This window comes from Ricinus communis, chromosome 1 (genome assembly GCF_019578655.1).
Source record: "Ricinus communis isolate WT05 ecotype wild-type chromosome 1, ASM1957865v1, whole genome shotgun sequence".
NCBI classification, from domain to species: Eukaryota; Viridiplantae; Streptophyta; class Magnoliopsida; order Malpighiales; family Euphorbiaceae; genus Ricinus; species Ricinus communis.
This window is the reverse complement of record NC_063256.1, coordinates 25,902,258-25,909,338: the sequence shown is the minus strand read 5'-3', so window position 1 is coordinate 25,909,338 and position 7,081 is coordinate 25,902,258. Positions and strand designations below refer to the sequence as shown.

Genomic DNA, 7,081 nt, shown 5'->3' with positions numbered 1-7,081 from the left:
AATTAGGACATAAATGGTTACTTAAGATGTTAAATTTAAAAACATAAAGAGATATTAACTAAAACTAAATTAGTATGTTCTAACTTACTCATACAAGAGGACATGCGTCTCTATAATATCCAATATCCATGCCATATTTTCACTTTAATCCTCCTATTAAATGAAAACTAAACTTTATTCTAAATAATTATCTAATAAAATAAATTCTTGATATACTTAAAGAATAAGTGTCCTCTACATATTTTGCCACCTCAAGTACCATCCCACTATCAAGCTATAACCGTTCATTATTAACAGAAAAAGTATTAACTCGTATAATATTTTCCTCCTCCAAATTTTGTTATCTCATGAAAAATCACTTTAATCCTTAAATCCAAAATAAATTAACAATATAATTTATTTAAAATTCAAAAGTAAAACTGTAAACTACTACAATTAAATTCCAATTATTTAATAATTTTCTCGTAAATAATCATTTAAAATAACAATCACCAAAATAACCCTAGCACTACGAAATTACTAAACGATAAAATTTAAATTGCTGTAAATTTTAGTATATTTTTTCATTTTCTCTTTGTTTTAAACTCGCATCATTGCGTCTGAGACCGACAACCAATATGTTACTCGATGTATTTGACATGTGAATTTTATGATGCATGAATGAGCATGTCCGACTCAATACATATGCAGACTACTGAAAGCCCATCGGACACAAGGCTCAAGTTCAAAACTTAGAAAAATGACAACGATATTTGAAAACAGTTTCAATCATTTTTTTCAATGCTCATAATATTTTTGAAGCTATATAGAAACATCTTTATATATAGGTTCATTTCAAACTCTAATGGACCATGATTCTCTGAATATCGGACTTTTGAACCCTCTAGTAATCCATCAACAAGGAAAGTAATTTCTAAGTAGAATAAAGAGAATGAAAGCCCAAAGGTTCAATCCTCTAAGTAAAGAATCACTCATGCTTACTTGTTATAGAATGTCAAAGTTATTATGAACACACTAACATAAATAATATGATAAAAATGATAAACATAAAACATGTTATTTTTCTATCAATTAATGACCAAGATAACAGAGAAACCTCTATTAGTCACCCTGACAAACATAGCTTTCTCGCGAATTAAAGCATAATAAAAAGCTAAATATTTGTTATGCTGGATGTATATATATTCCGTGAAACGTGTAATATGATCTGCACTCTAAATTTTGACAAGAAGATTAATTTACTAGTAATTTTTTTGCTTTTATAATATAACTACATCTCCCAAAGGACATATAGATAATAGAGAAGCAACCAATGATATAGAAGAAAATAAAAATTGGCAAAAAAGTATTCATGCAAGTTGCATGTTTGAATCTTACTAGCATACATGGAAAAATTACGAGGGGCAGTAGGCTTACAACCCATGAAAATTAAGCTACTCCCTCCTAGTTTGTATCGCAGAGCATTTCAGATGAAAGTTCAAGATATAATATAAGTAGAATCATGAAAGTATTGATATCAAGAATCAAATTAGTCATTTTTTTAAGCAACAACTATTAAAAATAAAGAGATCTGACTATTGCTTAATATAATTATTATATCAACATATTTAGTTACATTATGTACAATTTCCATCCAACATCCAAATTCCAGTAAAATCTCATCCTAGCAAACCTATTAGCATAAAAATGCACAAGTCTCATGCGTTGGCAAGAAAATATATGGTTTCTGTTTTTTTTGTATTGTGATAAACATTAAATTCAAGCAGTTGCCATTTATAATTGATACCATACTAATATCATTTCAGAAATTTAAACATGTGCAAGTTCAGTATCAAAACTTTAATTAGAGAGACAAAGAAGAAATAATGTTAAAATCACACATTGTCTTTATAGAAACAAAACGTGCAAAAGATACAATTTACTAACTTTTACATTTCAATCATCACAAATTTTATTTATTTAAAAGGGATGCTTTCTTACTGTGTGAATACTCCACAATATGACGTGTACCATATGCAATACCCTGCACGATAGCAAGGTATAGAACATCCAATTGTCTATCACTTATGTCAAGGATCATGCCACAAATAATTCCTTTTGCTTTTGGATCTGCAGCAGGAGACCTGTAGGATGAAGAAGTTAACAGCTCAAAGATCTATAACAATACTTAGGCACTATAACCTGAAAAGACCTTTCATCACTAATCATATACTTGTTTCTATGGAAGTCGGGAAGGACATGTACATCTTGTATTAAAGCAGCAAGGAATGGAGCCTTTATATCATCCATTATAGTCCTCAATTTATTATTTAGCAGTTCAAATAGTAATATGTCTGGAAGACAAGGAAAAGTGATACAGGATCAACCATAGTTATTAAAGGCGGGGGCTCAGGGGTGTGCTTGAGAGACGTGAAGTGCAATAGTGAAGAAAATAAAGAATTAAACTTCTGAAAGAAATTAAAATTTACACACACATGTACATATTAATACAATCAACAATCTCTTGTTCGTAACAAATGTTTGACAAAACTCGAGTAAATAAAAACTTAATGCTAAGACACATGGCACAATTAACAATTTAACTTGGCACAAAGATAATGGTAGTATCAATAATTTAACATGGCATAACTAAAAATCAACATGAAAAAAGAAAAGTTATTTTGCTGCTTGTAAATGTAGGATGTGAGGTTTCCATAAAAGTAGAGAGAAGAGGAAAGAAAAAAAAAAGATTGTGAGAGCCAAAGAGGACAGAGAACTGAAGGGCAGCAGAGACAGAATCAAAAGGTCAAGGACATCATTTTATGGATTGAGCTAGTGAAAGAGTATAACAAATGAAAAGTAAGAAAAGAAGGAGGAACTATTTGGGTTTAAAAAATATAAAGGTAAAATTGGAGTGAGAAGAATAGATAAGGTAGAGCAAAAAAGAAAACATAGAAGAAAGATGACGATAGAGAGATAGAGGAGAAACTGGGTATTGTGATGTAGAATAATTCTAGCAGCAACCTTTTGTCCCCCTTCTGATCTAAAGCAACATGGGTTTCTTTCTTTGTTATAGTTGTTTTTTTTTTAATTTAGTATGCGTGATCTTCATAAGTTCACTTTCATATTGAGATTAATGCTGGAGATTGTATAAATATGGAAACAGTTAAAGAAAAGGGAAGAAAACAACTTTAAACTAAAAAGCTTGTGCCCACATCTCCCACCTTTTAGTGTTTGAGGCGTTAGGGCTTGTGCCTCGTGCACATTTAACAACTATGGGGATCAATTAAGCCTCAGTACTATGTAAAAAAGCATTAAATATAATTTAGTTAAAATGTATATGCTAGAAACTGATATCCTACTCTAAGAAGCAACATGGTTTGCAAGGCGGGGAGAAGCAACATGATTTTCTATAATGTAATCTAATAATGCACCAGTAGCACTCTACCCACCCTCTGCAAGCCAGTATTCAGGGATCATTTCTGCAGGAATTAAAAAAAAAGGCCATGTTAAAGTATTGATGCTACCATTATCTTTGTGCCAAGTTAAATTGTTAAAATTGTGCAATGTGTCTTAACATTAAGTTTTTATTTACTTGGTTTTTGTCGAACATTTGTTACGAACAAAAGATTGTTGATTGTATCAATATGTACATGTTTGTGTAAGTTTTAATTTCTTTCAGAAGTTTAATTCTTTATTTTCTTCGCTGTTGCACTTCACGTCTCTTAGGCATACCCCTGAGCCCCTGCCTTTAATAACTATGGTTGATCCTGTATCACTTTTCCTTGTCTTCTAGACATATTGCTATTTCCACTACTGAATAATAAATTGAGGACTATAATAGATGACATAAAGGCTTCATTCCTTACTACTTTAACACAAGATGTACATGTCCTTCCCGACTTCCATGGAAATAGGTATATGATTAGTGATGAAAGGCCTTTTCAGGTTATAGTGCCTAAGTTTTGTTATAGATCTTTGAGCTGTTAACTTCTTCATACTCGCAGTCTCCTATTGCAGATCCAAAAGCAAAAGGAGTTATTTGTGGCATGACCCTTGACACAAGTAATAGACAATTGCCTGTTCTATACCTTTCTGCCGTGCAGGGTGTTGCGTACACGCCATATTGTGGAGCATTGCAATGCTCATGGTCACACAGTAAGAAAGCATCCCTTTCAATCTTCATGCACTTTTTTTCCTGCAGTTACATGTTTTATATTATGTATAAACATATAACTGGACCTCATATTTTTAGTTGACTAGTATTATTAGGAGATTTTTTTTATATTGTAATTGTTTATCTTTTCAGTTATGTGTTTCTTAGTTAATGGAATGATGACTATATCACGAAATGTAATTTATTTTAAAGCTTTCTGTTCTTTCTTTTATATCTTTATTCCTGGCAGATTGACATGTTGCTTGCATGTGGTAGCCTTTCAAAAAATCCTGTGTTTATTCAAGAACATGCAGATGTTATCGGTACTTATCTTCACTCTCTTTACTGTTTACATCTTAAAATTTTATCTCTGTAATCTTAAAATTAGTGTGCATTATTTTGATCGATGAATAGCCTTTGATGTGAATTTTCATTTATGCCACCGTGCGATGTTCATGTGTAGAGACGAGTAAAGAATAAGACGATTGGTTTATATGCTCATCCAACATTTAGATGAAGAAAAAAATTGGGCACTGGTTAACAGTGGATATTCTTGCCCCTGATGTAGCTACATTGTTGCTTATTGGTTCAACCATTGCACCAAAAATTGTTGATACATGTGCATTTACTTCCATTTACCTCTATTGCAATTTTTCCTCTCTTTTTTTCCCAATTTGATATAATGTATGGGTGAAGTCTCAATGTTCACTAGTTATTAATTATTGTGAATATGCTAGGAAAGTCTTTCAATCTTGAATTGTTAGCTTGAATAGTTCATGGAACCTCAAACTGAATTTTGGGTAGTTCATACCAGTAAGGCTGGTGTTGAGTTTCAGAGTTGGAAGAACTAAGCGGGTTTAATATGTAGACAAATTTTTCTTTCACATGTATAAAAATTAAAGAAATATGCACTAAATTCAATATTGTAAGTCTATGATAGCTTGCTCTGACTACTTTTGAGAATAATAGTTTTTTTTCCAGTGTTGTGTGCATGTTAACAAACTTAATGCTTATTTGTTCATGATTGGTGCAGGTTGCCCTATTGTACTACCACAAGAAAGTGAGTTTGTGCTGTTACCGCAAAAAAATATGCCAGTCTTAGTGAGGCCATGAGGGCTCTAAATGCAGCCGGTCAGGTATGCATGAGCTCTTGGTTCTGAATTTTCAATTTAATTCATAACTTTCATGACATATAACTAGGTATAAACCAATAAATGATTAGAGGAGAGGTTTTAAGTGAGTGCAAAACATAATGCAGCTATTCTTTTGTGCATTCTATTTTTGCTGGAATTCCTATTAGTCATTGTTCTCTCTTGGTTCATCCTATTATCACCACCTCCCTCCACCTCTCTAAGAAAAAAAAAGAGAAAAACAAAAAGGAATTTGAAGGAAGTATTACTTCAATGACGTTGACCTGCAAAGCAGTTATGCTAAGAAATTTTATAGATCAGTTGTGAATAAATAAATCTAAAGGACCTTGCTTAAGATTGGGGCTTGACGTTGATGGTAGAATTCGGCAACATATGGCAAACTTTACCTCAATGCTCCTTTAAAGTTTTGGCGTTTCTATGTAATATAGAGAAGAAGTTGCAGAAATTGCCTAAATGAATTTTCACTTGCATTTTGTTTCTTATGCCATACTTTAGCACTACCCAGGTCTAGTCATTTGGTTGAAGTTTTGATTACATTAATAACCACCTCTAGATAGCCTTAAACTACATAATTTATTTTTTCTATTCACTGCCTTTACTCGTCAATATGTTTTAAATTAGTAACAACTTGCTATTTTGTTGTCAACGGCACATGGATTGGCTCCCATTAATTTCAAAATCAATAGAGAGTTGTATGTTACTATATAAAAAAATCTGTAAACTGAGAGGACTGTGGGGATGGTATATGCAGCTTGCTTGACTTGATTAAACATTAAACCAATATTCTAAAATGTAAGTAGCTGCTAACCTGGGATTAATATTTGTGCAAACTGTTATACTCTATTGTCATATATTTCTTTTATTAATATCCATTTGATTCAGTGTAATTAACATGACTCTTTTCAGGTCATTCATCCATCAAAAGACCCAAAGGTGAAGCAGTATCATGATGCCAAATACCGAGTATTCCTGGAGCTTTATGAGCAGCAACAATCTCAACGTGCGTTAATTGCTAAAGCTTTGGAATAGGTCCTGTTACTACTCAGGACTTGTGTAAACTTGTGCAGGATTGTGGGAGTTTGAAAAAATCTCAAAAGGAAATCTTTGTAAAGTTGATTAGCATTTCCAACAGGTACATAGCCTAGAGATTTTACAATAATTCAGAGCTTTGAAAATAAATCGTGCTTCCGATTTTTTATTTTATTGTCAGCTTGTTATTGATTCCACCGTAGGAATGGCTTCACACTTAAAGCCTCAAGGTCTTTGACTAGAAAGTTTCGAACAATCTTATATCTTTGTGAACTTATGATTCTACGGGAATTAAATGGAAGGAGAAAAATGTTCCTTGATATCGCACTTTGCATAATATTTAAATAAACGGTATAAAGAGAAAAACAAACTATCAATGTGAACAAAAAAAATTATAACAAGAAAAAGAAGTTTACGGAAAAAAGAAAAGAGAAAGCAAAAAGGCATAGTGGCTTTGTGTTGTTCAAAGCATTGAACGGTGATTAGGACCTGTTTGGCTAAGCTGTCGCTAATAACTGGTAGTCTGCAGTTAATAGCTTATTGATAATTGTGTTTGATAAAATCATATATAGTTGTTGTCGTTTATATTCTTAATGACGTAGACATTAATTTAATTATTTTTTCTCCTTTTTATTAAAGTACAATATTACTTGTTCTTCTAAAAGAATTTTATAAAAGAAATAACAAATATTTTATTTTAATATTAAATTAGTATTTTTAAGGGATTTAAGAAATACTTTAAATTGTTGTTTATTTATTTAAAAAA

The 7,081-nt window shown here is 31.7% G+C and overlaps 2 pseudogenes; one reads left to right on the top strand and one right to left on the bottom strand.

Annotated features, from left to right (window-relative positions):
- Nucleotides 1–4,770, bottom strand: part of LOC125369901 — a 120,862-nt pseudogene extending 116,092 nt beyond the window's left edge.
- A 44-nt stretch (nt 4,771–4,814) lies between these two features.
- LOC107262524 lies at nt 4,815–6,835 on the top strand (annotated as a pseudogene).
- The last annotated feature ends 246 nt before the right edge of the window (nt 6,836–7,081 follow it).